The 18,665-nt window shown below is 44.4% G+C and overlaps 1 protein-coding gene and 1 non-coding gene across 3 annotated transcripts in view; one reads left to right on the forward strand and one right to left on the reverse strand.

The window, feature by feature from the left end:
- Window positions 1-18,665, reverse strand: part of LOC126271976 (nascent polypeptide-associated complex subunit alpha, muscle-specific form-like) — a 339,313-nt gene that overhangs the window by 176,701 nt on the left and 143,947 nt on the right. The window lies entirely within an intron of this gene.
- Window positions 5,462-5,535, forward strand: Trnat-ugu (transfer RNA threonine (anticodon UGU)). Its single transcript has one exon. It is a non-coding gene; the product is annotated as a tRNA-Thr (tRNA).

Consider the following 18,665-nt stretch of genomic DNA (forward strand, 5'->3'; position numbering starts at 1 on the left):
GGACTGAAGCGCCTAGAACCGCTCGGCCACGCCGGCCGGCAGTTCTAAGTGTAGGGGACTGATGACATCGGATGTTAAGTCCCATAGTGCTTAGAGCCATTTTTTATGAAAATCCATAAAAGTAAAAAAGAGCAATGGAATGTAGAATAATTGAATCGAGTTGCTGGGACGAGTAGATTAAGAAATATTTTCGAAAAATAGTAGACTTGTTTTGACATTTGGGGACCAAAGTAACTAACGACGGTGGAAGTAAAAGAGGATATAAAATGCAGGCAGCATATGGATATATAAGCATTTCTGAAATTGATATGTTAACATCAATCATAAATTTTAATGTCTTTACTGGAAATATTTCTCTGGAGTGCAGTCCTATATGGAAGTGAGAGGTGGGGAAAAGAGAGCAGAAATTTTGAAACGTAGTGTTGAAGGAGACAGCTGAAGATTATAAGTGTAGATTTGGTAACTACTTAGGTAGTGTTGAACCGAATTAGGAATTTAAAAAAATCTTTTATAAAACTATACCAAAAGAAGGGACATGTTGGTAGGACGCATACATAAGGATCATGCAATCGTGAGTCAGATAATGGAGAGAAGTCTGGGAGGAGGGTGATGTAAAAACTTTAGCCCAAGACATGAAGACAGTAATCAGGTTCAGCTGTATGCAGATCTCAGAAGCTGTGCAGCTGCTAAGGTCATCGGTCCCTAAGCTTACGCGCTACTTAATCTAACTTAAACTTACGCTGAAGGACAACACACACATACCCATACCCGAGGGAGGAATCGAACCTCCGACGGGGGGAACCGCCCGAACCGTGACAAGACGTTCTTCGACCGCGCAGCTACTCCGCGCGGCAGCTGTGCAGAGATGAAGAGGCTTGCACAGGGTAAACCAAAGTCGTAAATTTCATCAAACCAGTCTTCGGACTGTCAACAACAACAAAGCGATAAGTTTTCCCAGCTATACCTTTTTTGAATGAGCATCAGTATGCGGATCCAAGTCTGTACATTTTGTAACAGCAAGAAATGCCTCAATGTTCATCATCTTCCTCGCGTTGGGCGTGTGTGCCTGTTTTACGATTGGTCCCGAATTTTGTTTCTAAAATCTTTACCAGGGGTACATATTGGAAACATCAGACGAGCTGACAAAGGCCAGGCTATACGTATAATCCGTATAAACTATTATGGACTGCTACAATGAGTAGCGTAACTATTGTTTGGGTAGACTGAAAGTCTGCTTGGTTTATCCATTGAATAACTAAAAGTCTGCTTGGTTTATTCGTTAAATAACTAAAATGCAGGCACCTGGAAAGAACTTGCCTACGGATGTTACGATATTACAGCAGAAAATAGGTAAACAAATTGAATAAAATCTTCTCGGGCTTCCAGCCACGTCAAATGGTTAGAAGCAGTAGCTTTTTAAATTACGACTTGACTTATTTGTTCCCCAGCCGCTGCCAGGTGGTTATTGACTAAGATGTGCTTGCTGGCCTCGCGAGCTGGCGGCGACGTCCCTGGTGCGCAGTATATAGCCGACGCGGGTCGGAAACGTAGCCTTGTAAGGCAGTGGACTGCACATCAGTGACGTCACAGCTGATATCACCGAGGCTCACGAGACAGACTGTGGCGTGTACGTCACAGTACGTGACACCGCGGGTCTGAGGAGTGCCAGCAGCCGTCTCCGACGGGAATCCAGTAGCTATTGCAGACGAGTTTAATACCTGTTGACTGCGTTTTGAAATGGATTCAAACTCTTGACAGCACACGACAGAGTTAAGAAGATTAATGAGTACCTTTCAGATTACGCATTGATTTCACTTGGGCCCTGCACGGAGCTGAGCGTTCGCGAAGTGTGGCGGGCAAACCAACTGCTGTGATGTCACAAGTTGGTTGCAGGGCCCGTGTTTCCCGTGCACCCTGTGATACCACAGGCATACGAGGATAACGGTATCACCAGTCGCTGCCGATAGATAGCGACGTTGGTACAAGCACGTGTCCAGCGAGTCATCTACTTTACCCTGGATACGCACAAACAAATATATTTGCTCTAAGCTTACACCTCATATTGTCTGGAATATGATTTGTCTCACAGTTAATTAAAAATGGTTTCCATTCCCAGTTCTGACCACGGTTTTCAGGAGCTTTTCATTTGGTTGCATGACACGTGCCGGAAATGGAGATCCCCTCCCAGATGCTCCAGTTGAGATTCGTTCTGCCCGACTACCAGCTGGTGTGGTATATTGCCTGACTCTGTAATGAGGCACTACTGGAGGTGGCATAAAAATGAAAAGTGTATGGAAAAAGGGATGGAAGACAATAACAAATTGATAATGGCAGAGGATTACCCGCGGTAAGAAGCTGTGAAGATTTTATTCAGTTATATCATTGCAAAACGGTGCTCTCCCACATAGTATATAAATTTCGTAAGTTCTGAAATGAATACATACAGAACGGCCTCACTATCACAGGTATATCTCTCACATCAGACAATGGGGTCGGTACCCCGCGGTGTGTAATATCGGTGTCTCCTACGGCAGGCGGTAACAGGCGCCATCGGGTGGTCACATGGGTCAGGCCGCTGGTGTCAATCCGAGAATAAACACCGACCGCCCGGCCGCTTCGAATCGTGTTACCGAGTGAGGTGGCGCAACGGTTAGCACCCTGGACTCTCATGTGAGAGGGCGACGGTTCAAATCCCAAATCGAGCATTCAGATTTGCATTTCCTGTGATTTCCCGGAAGCCAGGATAGTTCCTTTTAAGAGGGCACGGCCGATTTACTTTCCTATCCTTTCATAATCCGAGTTTGTGCTCCGTCGCTAATGGCATAGTTGGTGGCTCGATGTTGAACTCTCATCTTCCTTCCTTCCCTCCTTCCTTCGAATCGTGTAGTGCTGAAGTCTCTACTTGGCTTACACTGTACTTCCGTGACCCGACTTTTTAACGAATTTCAACTGTAATACCGAGCGAAGTAGCGGAATTGTTACCACATTGGACTAGCTTTCGAGAGGACATCGGTTGAAATCCGCGTCCGGCTATGCTGATTTAGGTTTTCCTTGATGTTCCTAAATCGCTTCACGCAAATGGTTCCTTTGAAAGGACGCGGCCGACTTCCTTCCCCATCCCTCCCTAATCCGATGGGAACGATGACCTAGCTTTTTGGTTCCCTCTCCTAAACCAACCAGCCAACCAGCAACTAGAATGCTTTTGGATTGCTGTTCTATGGATTATTGATGGTTTCGTTTGAAAATGGATTATCAGGTTCAGTTTCTTCGTGTCTTCTACCATTTACGACGACCTGGCCAAGGCTCAACAATCTGCTGATTACAGCGCATCCATATTTTTTGTGTAAAGGAGAATGCGTTACATCGTAGTAAATATAATAATTCTGTTACAGATAGCTGATGACGTGAACAGAAAAAATTACGTTAAGTGATTGCTGCTTTCATATCCCCGTGATAGATACGTTGTGTGGTCACGGTGTTGGACTGTAAAGTTGGAGATCTGTGTTCAAATCACCGCCGTGCTCTTTTTTTTTTTTAAAAAAAAAAAAAAAAAAAAAAAAAAGAATTTCTGGACTTCACGTCCCGTTGCAAGCAAATAGTGAGAGCAGGCGAGTTGCCGCATAGATCTCTCACAGAAATGAAAACAACGAATAAACGGGTGTGAACTATGTCACAACACTGGAATTCAAGAGTCAAAACTTCCCAAACGGAACGTAAGAGTCGTAACATGAGGGACTTGCGTAGAACAAACAGGGGGTACGTACGTCTGGAGGTCCCTTCCTTACACGTCGCTGTTGCAAACGGACGTTACACCACGACACAGACAAAAATTTAAATACAACAGACACTGCAATGACCAGACGGATAGTCTAAAAAAAAGGCCCGAGGAACATTTCAACACGGACCTCCCCTTTTCCAGTCCAATGCCTTCAACTCCGTGACCAAACAACAATGACGCCTTGGCTGTTCGAATTCGCTCGATGTCGCACATCTTGACCTTGGACCGTTCACTGTTGCGATTTTGCTTCTGTTTTCACAGTTCATTACACTTTCTTCCTGTTTTAACGCCTGATCTGTGTTCAGTTTTCGACGGACTTTCCACAGGGTCACCTTAACAATAAATCTGAGGGAGGTCCGATGGGAAGTTTCCCTTGCAAGATGACAAGAGTTATGGGACAGAGATATGCAGTAGTGTCGGGCGGTAGTGTCGGGTACACATGGTGTAAAAGGGCAGTGCATTAGCGGAGCTGTCATTTGTGCTTGGGTGAATCATGTGAAAAGGTTACCGATGTGATTGTGGCACGACCACAGGAATTAATAGACTTTGACCGCGGAATAGTAGTTGGAGGTAGACGTTAGGAAATGCAGTACTCCGAGATTACCATTGTCAAGAGTGTGCAGAGAATATCAGATTTCAGGCATTACCTCTCACCACGGAGGTCATAGTGGCTGATGGCCTTCAGTTAATGACAGTGAGCACGGCGTTGCATAGAGTTGTCAGAGCTAACAGACACGCAACACAGCGTCAAATAATCGCAGAAATCAATGTGGGACGTACGACGAACGTATCCGCTAGGAGACTGCGGCGAAATTTGGCGTTAATGTGCTATCGCAGCGGACGGCCGCCGCAAGTGCCTTTGCTAACAGCACGACATCGCCTGCAGCGCTCCTCCTGGGCTCGTGACCGTATCGAACGGAGCCTTGGCGACTGGAAAACCGTGGCCTGATCGGGTGGGTCCCGATTTCATTTGGTAAGACCTGATGGTAGGATCCGAGTGTGACACTGACCTCACGAAGCCATGGGCTCACGATTTCGACAAGGAACTGTACAAGCTGGTGCTTGCTCCATAACGGTCTGGGCTGTGTTTACACGAAATAGACTGGTCCAAATGAAGCGATCATTGACTACTTGGAGACCACTGCAATCATTCGTGAACTTCAAGTTCCCAAACAACAATGGAATTATATATATGAAGACAGTTCTGGAAAGAACAGAATACTGTTGATGACCGTGCAGCTTTTCCCTGGAATAAATGATGACTAACTGAAACCCTCAGCTGCCGACAGGTGTTGTTGATGTACCTCGATGTGGACAGCTGAAAATGTGTGCCCCGACAGGGACTCGAACCCACAATCTCCTGCTTACATGGCAGACGCTCTATCCACCTGAGCCACCGAGGACACAGATAAATAGCGCGACTGCAGGGACTTATCCCTTGCACGCTTCCCGTGAGACTCACATTCCCAACTGTCCACAGTTCTGGATATGTAATTTACCTTATAGACATTTGCCCATTCACTCATTACTCGCGCACGCTTTGGCGATTCCCGTAAGAGTTTGGGCAACCTGTGTGCATTCGCACAGACGAAGGTCAATGGCTGGGTAGCCTTTAGCTATATATATGAAAACAGTAGCTGTTCTCGAAAGAACAGAATACTGCAGTCGCGCTATTTATCTGTGTCCTCGGTGGCTCAGATGGATAGAGTGTCTGCCATGTAAGCAGGAGATCCCGGGTTCGACTCCCGGTCGGGGCACACGTTTCAGCTGTCCACATCGAGGTATATCAACAACACCTGTCAGCAGCTGAGGGTTTCAGTTAGTCATCATTTATAACAATGGAATTTTTAAGGATGACAATGCGCCATGTTAGAATGTTCTGGTCAATTCAATTCGAGCCATCAACATCTCACAACATTAATCCCATCATTTATGGGACATAAACGAGAGGTCAGTTTACGGACAAAATCCTGCACCAGCATCACTTTCGTGACTATGGACGGCTTTAGAGGCACAATGACTCAATATTTCTGCAGGGAACTTCCAACGACCTTTTGAGTCCATGCCAAGTCGTGTTGCTGCACTACTAAGGGCAAAAGAAGGGCCGACACGATATTAGGAGGTACCCCATGACTTTTGTCACCTCAATGTAATCACTTCGCCGTCGACAAGACACTGACCCTGCTGCTAGCTACCGGTAATGTGCCAGGCACCACAGAGACAGCTGGTGAGCTGCCGCGTGCGCTCGTCTCTGGGAGGGGGTGTGCGACGAGAATGAAGAGGCGGCAGGCGCGAGGCAGCGGCTGCGTGTCAAGAGGTCGGCAGAGGGCGGCGGCGGCGGCGCGCACCTCCATCACCGCCAATTTGCCGGGCCGGCCGCGAGCTGCAATGAGCTGCCGCGTGCAGCTGCGCCCATTTAATGCCGGCCCGCACTCTGCGCGTGTATCCGCACACATCGCCCCGCCACTAGGAGCTGAAATCGTCGACCCGTCGTCTCGCAGAACTGTAACACGAGCCCAGCAGAACAGAATTACCGAGGGCCGGCGAGCCCTACCGTTGCGATAGGCCTTCTGTTACCACAAAACGTTCGCGTGACTCACACGTCCAGAATTGATAGAGTGGCTCCAGGAACACTCTTCGGAGTTTAAACACTTCCGCTAGCCACTAGTCTCCCCGGACAAGAACATTATGGAGCATACAGGGTGAAAAGTATTTAAACCGACAAACTCTGGGAGGTTGTAGGGGACATCAAAACAAATATTTTTCCCTAATGTCATTTTTTCCTATGAGGAGTATTTAAACCGGCGGAGGCCGTATTATGCTCTTCAGTTGTAGGCAACTGCTGTCCACCAGTGTATTAGTGCATTGTCTCTGTTTACTAATGGAGCGATACAGCTGGAGTGAGTACACTGACATGCTTGGTGCGTACTACGTAGCGCACCACAACGGGCGAGCTGCACAGCGGGTTTATCAACAACAATATCCTAATCACCGTATCCCGCATCATGCGACCTTTGCTGCTGTGTACCAGCGTCTACGTGAGACCGGGTCATTTAGCAGATTACCTGGACAGGAACGCCGTCGCACGGTAAAAAACGTTGCAATTTGAGGAAGCTGTCTTGCAGCATGTGGAGCAGGATCCTTCAATCAGCACTCGTGCAATTGCACGTAACGTGGGGACGAATCAGGCGAATGTAAAAAAAGTCCTTCGAGAGCAGTTGTTACGTCCATTTCACTTACAGCGTGTCCACAACCTGGAACCAGTTGATTAGCCACACAGAGCAGTTTTCGCAGTAGAACCTGGGACACTGTGAAATGCACCCTACATTTCCATCCTCTATGCTGTTTAGCAACGTGATGGAGTCTTCAACATGATAATTTGCATGTTTGGAGTGAGGATAACCCACATGCGACAGTTACTAGCGCTCATCAAGTGCGGTTCTTCGTTAATGTGTGGGTCGGTGTTGTTGGGAACTATTTAACTGGGCCGTATCTGCTACCTAGGCCATTAAATGGCATGCACTATTACAATTTTCACACCAGAGCATTGCCAGAATTGCTGGAAAACGTCCCGCTCCCTACAAGACAACGCATGTGGTTCCAACATGACGGGGCGCCGGTACATTTCAGTCGTCGTGTGCGTCGATTCCTGGACCGACGGTTCCCAGAAACATGGCCTGCTCGATCCCCAGATATGTCCCCTCTGGACTTTTTTGTTGGTTTAATTAATTTGTCGCGAGAGAAATCTTCCTCTACCAGTTTAAATACTCCTCATAGGAAAAAATGATGCTAGAGAAAAGTATTTGTTTTGATGTCCCCTACAACCTCCCAGAGTTTGTCGGTTTAAATACTTTCACCCTGTAATTGGGATGCCTTGCAATGTGTTGCTCAGAAGGGATCTCCAGCCCCTCGTACTCTTACGGATTTATGGACAGCCCTGCAGGATTCATGGTGTCAGTTCCCTCCAGCACTATTGCAGACATTAGCCATTCCATGCTGCGGCACTTCTAGCGTGCTCTGTGGGGCTCTATACGACATTAGGGAGGTGTACAAGTTTCTTTGGCTCTTCAGTGTATTTTACTTTTCAGTATTGACAGCTGTAGAATGCAGTGGAACTGAATGTAAAGCCACAAGATATTATGAATGAAATATTATCTTTTTTGCTTGTGCCTCTGTACCGCATCGGCGCAGGGTCTGAACGGATTTGGCACGGTTAGGCTAATGGGTGTCCGAATGCCTCTGCTGTCGCCACCCGGTTATCTCCTGAAACGGAACAAGTGTATCGCAACTAACTGCGTGGAATGCTATTCAAGGGAAAGTGGGTGAAAGGTTTGTAAATGTTTAAGAATCGTGTGACTGATGCGGGACTTGGTATTCACCCTAGAGGGATGTAGGAAACCGCACAAAAAAAACTCATCCAGGCTGGGCGGCACATCGACCCTCGTCATTTATTCCTTGAAGCTACGCTTTAACATGCACGGCCATGCGGGAGGGTGTGTATGACGTAATGTGACACACTGAATGCATCGTAGAAGGAAGCATAACTTTTTTCTGTCTGACCTTGACGAGTTCTGCGAATGTTCAGTGAAACAGTGAGGTAATCGTGAGATCCGTCCTCACGAAAGTCGGACGATAAGCGACGGATTAACGAACCGACTCCTTAGGCCGATAAGACGACTGATAAGTGCTCGCCCAACGCTCACGGGCACACGCCGAGCAGCCGGCCACATCCCGTGCGTTTACGAGGAGCACCTGCTCTGGCAAACTGCACATTAATCCGGATGTTCACATACCAAGACTCGTAAAAAAAATGGTGCAACGTGACAACTGTCGTGAGGTATACACAGCCGAGCTACCCACATAAAAGCCTGACTCTTCAATTATTCGTTTCCCTTTGAGCTCTGAGGCTTAGAAATTTCCGCCGGGAATCTACACAGCGTCTCCCAAACTTTTGGATCAGAATTATACAGGACACTTTGAGATACGACTCTAAAAGTCGGAAGAAAATATTTAGTTTTTTTTTTATTGATGAATATTTTACACATCGTAGCAACATGATGTTTCCTGTCGAGAGCAGCACGAAGCATCACATTAAATGTACCAACATCTGTCTCTTCTAAAAAAAGTTCTGATAATCTGGTAAGCATCTGCTTGTTTTTCCTTATCTGTGACTATTGTTCATGTTATTCCTCCAAGCTGTGATTTCCCTAATATAGCTCCAGGCAAATGCCGGGATGGTTCCTGGGAAAAGGCACGGCCGACTTCCTCGCTGTTTGGTCTCTTCCCCCAAACAACCCTCCAAGCTCTGTCCACGTAAGGAATAGAATCATTTTCCAAATGTCTATAGTAGAATTCCAGACATTATAGAAGGATTCTGTTGACAAAAAGATTGGTTTAACTCTTCCAAGTTTCCACTTTTATATAGTGAAAAAATATGGTCAAAAAAATGAGACCGATAACCTCGCTGTTTGGTCTCTTCCCCCAAACAACCCTCCAAGCTCTGTCCACGTACGGAATAGCAAAAGTGGTTCAAATGGCTCTGAGCACTATGGGACTCAACTGCTATGGTCATTAGTCCCCTAGAACTTAGAACTACTTAAACCTAACTAACCTAACCCAACAGTCACCCTGGCGACGAACTCATGTCTTCCAACGATAGACCAGTTTGTTGATACCTTCGCTGTAGAATGTTTGACTCTGTTGACGGAGCCACAACCTCACCTCCGCTTCATCTACTCCTAGAAGTTGTTCTTATGTTTTCGAAACAGACGAAAATCGGATGGAACCAAGTTGGGACTGACTATATGAATGATGATCGGTGACAAGTGAATCCAGAGCGTCGGGCTGTTGCACATGTCGTAGCGCTCGTGTATGGTCTGGCGTTGTCAGGCTGGAGCAGAGGGTGCTCCGCATGTGGATCAAATCATCGAATCCGCACTTTCAGTCAGAAATTGTTACAGAATGCTGTTTCTCACGCACCGACATTGTTACATTACACATCGCCAAGTTACACGCTACAATTAAGAGTCCTGTAGCAGCAGACGGTTACAACTTGCACAGCGAAGCGCGCAAATCGAAAAGAGTGATGGGCAATACATGTAATACCTCAACCGATATTGAGAACGGAATAAAAAATTCGGAAGCATTACTTTTCAGAACGCCCTCGGACTAGTAATCTAGTGAGTTCAAGACCATAGTTGTTAACCGTTCCATGAACAGATACATAGTCATTTCCATACTTCTTCGTTATTTCACTTTGTACACTTTTTTTTATTCCTAACACAAAACCTGAAATTTTAACTGTGGATGGAGTTGGCGTATCGTGTCTTGTGGTTTGTAAAATAGCACACACTCGAGTTTTCTATCCGTACTCATGCCTCAACACTAGCGCCATCATACTGGTGTCTGACGGAGGTAGGGCACAGATTATAACACTGTTCAGTGTTGTACAGATCTTGTTTTGTAAACAGGTGTATTCCTTCCAACTTCGAATCAGTCCCAGAGTCCCAGATTTTGGCCAGAATAATTTAAAACGGAATTTGCTATATCTGCCGCTATGCTGTCCTCTTTTCCTGATAAACTTAAACGACGGAAGATCATTTTCAAATCCAAAGTGAGTCGAGATAAATGTCACGAGGCATGTCCATCTTAATGATGATGCCCTATTGGACATACGCCTGAGATTTTAGTGCTGCCTTGGAGCTTTTCCTAAATGTCTGACACCTTTACCTTTGGAGATAAAATAGCCTGAACGATGGCATAAACAATAATGTGTCAGGGAACTGTCAGTAGCAACTTTACTCCCTCTGTTTTGACATACAATGAATCTGTCGGCGTCTCTTGCCCCTTGCTTCCAGCTCCGAGTGTCGTCAAAAGATGAGAAATTCAGTTCTTCGCACTTCAGCTTTATTTACAGGATGTCAAATTAAACACTTTTCAGTCGTCTAGTTACCAAACTTAATTTCTTTGGTTACTAGTTTAGGCGATTTACTACGCCATCTTCAGGCCCCTGACCAACTTGTAGGAAGATTCCACCTCGGTTCTGATCAAAAACGGGCCTGAAGATGGCGTAGTAAATCGCCGAAACTGGTAGCCAAATAAAATAAGTTTGGAAACTAGACGGCTGAAAGATGTTTAATTTGACATCATGTACCGAACAGCCAAGTCCTGCAGCCATCTCTGGAAAGACCCGAGCTCCACAGCCATCTCTCAGACGACGCACATACAGCGACATTTCGTGTGCCAGTGCTAAATGTTCTGAGAGTTTTCTGTGAGCTCTCATGCTCACAAATGTAGCGCTCTGTTTCCACCAACATATTCACCGCTATCACTTCCTTGATGTCGTCTCAGGTTCTTCTGTGACGCCACAACTTCCAGCTTCCTTGGAAGCGCTTTAGTTATATAGTTTCTCAAATTTTTTTCTCAGCGTACGCCCTACCGCGCTCTGATCATCACAACTGCTTCGTTTCAGTCGTGGTGTGAGACGTTAGTTATTTCAGAGAGTCCCCACCGCCAAGCGTTGGGTTGGTAACATTTCGTCTAACGGCAGCAGCGTTCGCAGCGAGCCCTCCAGTTACCTTCCTGTCGCTATGATCGCGTTAGGGACACAACATGCTCGGCCTGCAGTGTAGCGAAGTATCCGTAGGATTTAGTGAGCCGCTTTGTGTCTAGGCATCGCGCTGCGAACGGCACCTGCAGCGGTTCGGCGCAGCGCGGCACTTCTGCCGCCAGCAGCCCCATACGGCACCGCCAACGGCTGACCCAGTTTTCTGTCTGCAAGCCACGGCCCTTGTGCGGCGACTAGCAACACACACGCGCAGTGCCCACAGTATAAATGATCGTAGCTAAAATACGGTGACCAAACGTCCCGGAAAACCGTGATTGTCCCGGTTTTCATCCCTGTGTTTCAGGACGCTCAAAAGTCCCTGAATTCAGTTTTTAAATGCATTTCGTGAAACTTTCTCAAATTTTTGGGATTTTACTATATTAAAGGAAATACAACACAAGAAATTAATATATTTTAGCTTATTTGTCTAAAACCTCTATTGTCCCATACTAGTAATCACAGTATCAGTATTGACACACTCAGGCAATAATTTACTTTGAGCGGTACTTTGGCCAACAAGTAGTAAGTTGTATTATTGTAAAAGAGCTATGAAACCGTCCGATTATCGCGCCACTTACACACTCATTGTCAGAATAGCGTAGTAGTTAATGTTTTGTCAGACAAACGCTGCAGTACTGTGAAACGCAATGCCGAAATGTGCCTGCAAGTTCAGTGACTGTTATTCCAAAGAATGGAATTTCATTAAGAAAGAAGCAGAGTGTTTATTAGTATAAGTCATGGTAGACGTTCCGACATAGTTGATCACATCAGGTCAAAGAAACGCATTAACAGATACAGTGCACCAAGCTGCAGTAAAACTCTACAAAATTATTTTGTGAAACATAAGTCAAGTGAAGAGACGAAAGTTGAAGCAGCCGAGCTTACACTAGCCGCCCACACGGTAAAACATCACCAAACTTATAGATCTAGTGATTGTACTAATAAACTTAACAGCATTATGTTTGATGATTCTTCCATTGCAAAAAAGTTTAGTTCAGCACGAACTAAAGTGTCAGCCTTAGTGAATTGAGTTATTGCTCCCCAGAGTGTATAGGAAAGCCTTGAATACATCAAAAAGTCTTCTTTCTACGGTATATCCACTGATGACAGCAATCATAAGGCCACTAATATATATCCGTTTGCTGCTCAGTTTTTCGATATTAATCAGGGAATTCAGACCAAACTTTTGAAGGTGAGTTCCTTACCTAATGAAACATCTGACGAAATTTCAAGATTTTGTATGAATACTATCAAAATGTTTGATCTTGAGAAAAATAAATGTGTGGCATTTTGTGGAGACAACACCAACACAAACTTTGGTGGTTTAAAAGTCAAGGCAAATGCAACGTATATACCAAATTAAAGGCAACATTGCATGAAAACATTGAAGGTATAGGGTGCCCTGCACATGTTTTACACAATAGCGTGCAGACATCAGCTAACAGTTTAAGGCTAAGCTGTGATGCTGAAACTATCGTCATGAAGGTATACTCAAACTTTTACATATATACTGTTAGAAGAGAGAGGCTTAAGGAGTTCTGTGAATATGTGTGAACTAAATATATTAATGTAATGTGTCACTCGAAAACTCGCTGGTTATCACTGTTTCCAGCAGTTGAAAGAGTAATCTACCTGTTTGAATCGTTAGATTTTTTCCTAAATGAAGACAAAGCCCCCAAAATATTGGTTCAGTTTTTCAGTAACCCTTTACGTGAAGTCTACTTATGGTTCTTTCACAGTCAGCTTAGCACTTTGCAGCTTGGGATCAAGGAAATTGTGGGAAGCACGAAAAGTGTAATAGACGTAAATGATGTTTTGAAAAATACTCTGGAAACTGTTACCATGAGGAGAGAACAGCAGTTCATTTCTTTTAATGTTAAATCTGTCCTTAAAAGAGCAGAAGTATCAGAAGCAGCGGAAAGGAGTTTTAGAGAAGAAATTAACAAGTTTTATGACACTTGTGTAGAATATCTCAGCAAGTGGAGTGCCTCATATTTAGCCTCATCGCCGGAGTTTGATTGGATGTTACTGAAGAGAGTGCCAAAATGGGAAAGTGTTGAAGAGACAGTTTCTTATTTGAAGAGTAAAGAGATTCAAATCGATGATTCCATTCTCTTTGATCAGTTCGGCATACTGACAAATTTTGTTGAAGAAAGTCTTTACAAGACAAGTGGAATGATGGGAAAAAACCACCACTGGAATGTCATGAGAAGTGGGTGAGTTTTTTTAAAAGCTGTGACTGTCTTCAGCATTACTCTGAGTTGGTAATAATTGCAAGTTATTTATTTGCAATCCCAGCCCATAATGCCAATGTGGAGAGAATATTTTCGTTCATGAATATCCAGTGGACTGATGAAAGAAACAAATGGAGGTGGACTCTCTTGAAGCAATCGTACAGATCCTGTACAACTACAAAATGGATTGTGCCGAGTTTTATCACTGTGTCTCAAAGAACAGAGACATGATCAAGAAGGCTGGAGGCAGTGAAAAATACCCCTTTCTCCATGGACAGTCAATTCCATCTACATGTGCTCAGTAATATTAAAGGTCATATTAATATTATTTGATTAAAAGTTGAATGGCTGTAAAATTTTGTAAAATCGTAATACATTTCTTTATTACTGTATACGTTTATTAAATGTCATTAATTATACAGATAATCTAGATTATATCAATCTTTTGTATCCTCTTATTAGTTATAATAATCGGGTTAACAAAATGTATCAACAAAAAATTAATATTTAAAATTAAGAAACCTGGGTACATGTGGAATGAGGTGTGCATTGGCACCCGGGTGAATGTGTCCCGGTTTTCACCGAAAATAACTTGGTCATCCTAAGCTAAAACCACATTGTACGTGCACTACTTCCACATGACCTATCGAACACTGTCTTCCGCTAATAGATTTTCCAGTTCTGCTTCCGGTTGGTCGTGTTAAGATGTCCAATATTCCTTCTGGCCGTGTGGTTCTAGTTTCTGGATTTCATTATCTACAAAAGGTTTTCGACGCCGTATATACGTTCTAACGTGTCAAGAGTCGTGACAGGATCGTGAAGTTGCTACTTACTTTTTAAAATATTCGTTAATGCGGAGTAAAGGAAAAGAAGTGGTGGGCTGACCACGAACCTATTACTTCTCTTGTTTCGAAAATAACTATTTTCCGGTATAATCACAACGATTTCAATATAAAATTACCATTTTGAGCGTGAACCATGGCATCTGTCTTATAATCGTAAGTTGGCCATTGTACTGAAATTGCTATGACTGTGCTGCTAAATAAATAATTTTCAAAAACAAACATTTCAACACTCGAGAGTATCTTCAATATGGCGGTATTTCTGTTTCGTGTGATGAATGTCAGCTTGTTCTAAATGAACAAAAACGAAGGATAATGCAGATGAAAAGGAAAAACTATCCTGTAAGGTGTTGGTTGCGTGCCACTTCGAGCAAATATCTGAGTATAATGTTGCAAAGCTGAATGAAATGAGACAAGGACGTAAGGTCGGCTTTACGGAAGGCGAATTATTTTGGGAATTCTAAGAAGGCGTAGCTCATCTACAAAGAAGACCGCGTACAGAACACTTCTGCGACCCAGTCTTGAGTTCAGCTCTAGTGTTTGGGAACCCCATCAGGTCGGATTAAAGGAAGACATCGAAGCTGTCCACAGGCTGCTAGATTTGTTACGGTAGGTTTGATCAAAACAGGAGTATTAAGAAAATGCTCTGTGTACTCAAATGGGAATCCGTGGAGGGAAGAAGACGTTTCGCGAAATACTATTGAGAGAGATTAGAGAACCGAAATTTGCGGCTGACTGCAGTACGATTCTACTGCCGCCAACGAACATTTCGCGTAAGGAGCGCGAAGACAACGTAACAGAAATCAGAGCTCCTGTGGAAGCTTGTAGACAGTCTATTTTCCCTCGCACTATTTGATTACCAATGATTCAAAGTACACTCTGTCATGCACCGTAGGGTGGCTTGCGGAGTGTGTATCTAGATTTAGATGTAGAAATGGCGTTCTTTTCTCATAATTTCCCTTATTTGACGTAAAGCAAAATTTTGCCTTTATTATAATATGGAAAAATAATTAATGTTGATAAATTTGTGGAATTTACAAAAGTACCTAGTTGGCTACAATTCTTTAGCAGGCTAGTTCGCGAATTACCTACTCTCGCTTACAGTGAGAATGGCTCTCGTGCACAATAAATGGCTGGTGACAAAATATTTGAAAATTCAGTACACACTGTTAAGACTGTGTCTTTATTCACTTGGAAATTTTCGCGGCATTGCAAGTCTCCAAGAAAGGGAAGCCTAATAATGTTAGAGCGGTTACTATTTCACACCTTATCTCCACAACGCGCGTAATGTAGGTGGGTGTAAAACAATAATTCCCCACGTATTCGTATCCTTACTTTTTAAAATATATTTTCTTGGAGATTTTTGAATACATTTCTTTGAAAAATCTCATTTGCCCCTCCTCCTCAAGAGTTCACCGACATTAATAAGATAGTCGTACTCTGCATTTATTAAGAATATTATGAAGACACTGGAAAATTTGCTTCTTCGTGCTGACTAAATCAGAACAGCTGATTTACAGACACCATTCGCAATTCGTGTTGTGGCTGTCTTGCATGAGTCCGCCCCGATAGCTGAGTGGTCAGCGCGACAGACTCATGCTATGGAGCCCGGGTTCGAATCCCGGCTGGGTCGGAGATTTTCTCCGCTCAGGGTTAGGGTGTTGTGTTGTGGTGTCTTCATCATCGTCTCATCCCCATCGACGCGCAAATCGCCAAAGTGGCGTCAACTCAAAAGACTTGCACTTGCACAATGCTGTAAGTAGCAAATCAATTAATCTGTTACTGTGCTACAAATCAACTGTCAAAGCTGAACAGACAATTATCTCAGTTCCAAGGAGCAACATACGTGAAATCGGGCGGTCGGTCGGTCGGTCGGTCGCTCGCTCCCTCGCTCTCGCTCTCTCTCTCTCTCTCTCTCTCTCTCTCTCTCTCTCTCTCTCTCACACAACACACACAAATCACTTTGCATGTTACCTTTCAAGTGATGGTTCTCACAGTGGAACAAAAAAAAACTGTCGTTTTGAAAACCGATACTTTTTTAAATTCAACGCAGGAAATGCTATATTACAATGTTTTGACAGTCTATGGCAGACATTAGTTGAGTCGTGCCCTGGTACGAAATTACATAGACACTTTCAGACAGTACACGCAGCAACTGACTCAAACACAGCCGCCGTGCGCACTCCACTACTTCAACTGAGCTGTCAGGTAGACATCGGAAATGCCAAGTGACTAACATCCTTCATATTACGGCGGTGTTGCCACTACTTTTTATCCAACCCAAGTACGTTAATGTGTTATGTGTTGCAACGAAATTATAAGAATACATGATTTGGATCAACTTCCTGTCCACAGTCATACAGAGGGGGTGGTGCTTACTTTGAAGCCGATAGAGGAGTTTGTTGAATTTCCAATGATCCTCGACAATTCCTCTTGCCTGTCCGAGGACAACCGCTTTTTGAACACTGGTATCGTATCTGTTAGAGGGAGTTTGTCATATTTTGTAGTTCCATGTAGAGATTCGTCTTTCGCTAGAACATCTGCTTTTTCATTTCCATCAGTGAAGTGATTAGCGACGCAACCATCGCGGCTCACAACGCAGACCAAATCAGCGTGTTCCACCTGTCGATGTAAGTACAGGAAGAGACCTGCAGCCCTTGCAGAAAACGCCAACGGGACCACGCAGAGGAAGGAGGACAAGAGTACCAACGGGACAAAATGGAGAAAGTGCTACGATTCGGCAAAGCCTATGGAAGTAGAACAAATACCTGAACGAACTACCACTGTATACACTGAGCGACCACTCGCCGGGTAGGAAGTGTTTATACTGCAGCGTCCCGATTTTATCTCTTTCGCCTCTCGAAGCTAACTGAAAACTGATTATTTGATACAGCTAGAAAATCATTTCTGGGCTTCCACATCAAGAGGACAGAGAAAATCAACTTCAGAAATTCAGTTTTAGTCTTCTGAAAGTTGCGTTGTATACAACTTCTGTGTCACTAGATTAACCAAAACCATTTAGGGTAGCATACTTTACGTAAATATACATATTTCATTCACTGATTGTCATAGGTCACACCCTCACTTACGATATAGTTTACTGAATTCCGACATATAAGTCGCGTTAATCTGGATTTGTGATTCGTGACATGTTAAGAGTTCGGTTGTTTTTGTATCCGGAAGTGAATCCTTACGTCGTGACTCGTTTGATCAAAATCAATCACCTCCGGTACAGTGGATGAGCAGATTTCTGCAGCTGTGTTCTATCGCTTTGCTGGAACCAAAAACGGAAAAAGAAATGTAGAAATATTTTTAGCGGGGAAGTAAGTCAATGCAGACGTGTGTGGACTCTTATGACTTTTAAGGCGACCTCCACTTTTGAGCCTATTTGACCGCGACACTTATCAATCATCAGCCTTGTTTCTTTCCTGTCAAACTTCTTACACGACCGCAACAACACGTCTACAATAAGCTGTTCGGCCACTGCCGCTGAGTTCATCTAGCAGGCTGAATCTCGCCACAGCACAAAAATACAATTATAGGTCGATGGGCAGTCGGAAGCAATACTACAACAAATAGTTCCTTAACAACGCGGCCACTTTCGTTTCAGTCCGGCTGAGAAGTGCTTACTGCTTCTCAGCAAAATTCCACTTGCAAGATGAGTAATCGAGCAGTTGCGTAAACACATACGTGGTCTTATCTCTCTCAATGCTAACTCAATGTTGAATCATGCCTTGCTCGGGCATGTGTTTGTTCAGTTATTCTACTACAAACTTCCTGGCGAACCTTCGTAACATTCGGTGCAGAGGTAGTCTCCCCCTCCCCTCCAACATACACGCGCACACTGATGCTCGCGTGACTAATCTGCGCGTGAGCGCAAACCCACAAACCGGGTGCGTTCTGAGTTCATTGTAAATGTAGCTTAGGGACACAGGAGGCACCGAGCGAGGTGGCGCAGTGATTAGCACACTGGACTCGCATTCGGGAGGACGACGGTTCAAACCCGCGTCCGGCCTTCCAGATTTAGGTTGTATAGGATTTACGTAAATCGATCATGGCAAATTCCGGGATGACTGCTTTGAAAGGGCACGGCCGATTTCCTTCCCTATCCTTAACACAATCCGAGCTTGTGCTCCGCCTCTAATGACTTCGATCTTAACGGGATAAATCCCCAGCTTCCTTCCTTAGACTGAACGCTATATTTA

Source organism: Schistocerca gregaria, chromosome 5 (genome assembly GCF_023897955.1).
Source record: "Schistocerca gregaria isolate iqSchGreg1 chromosome 5, iqSchGreg1.2, whole genome shotgun sequence".
NCBI lineage: Eukaryota > Metazoa > Arthropoda > Insecta > Orthoptera > Acrididae > Schistocerca > Schistocerca gregaria.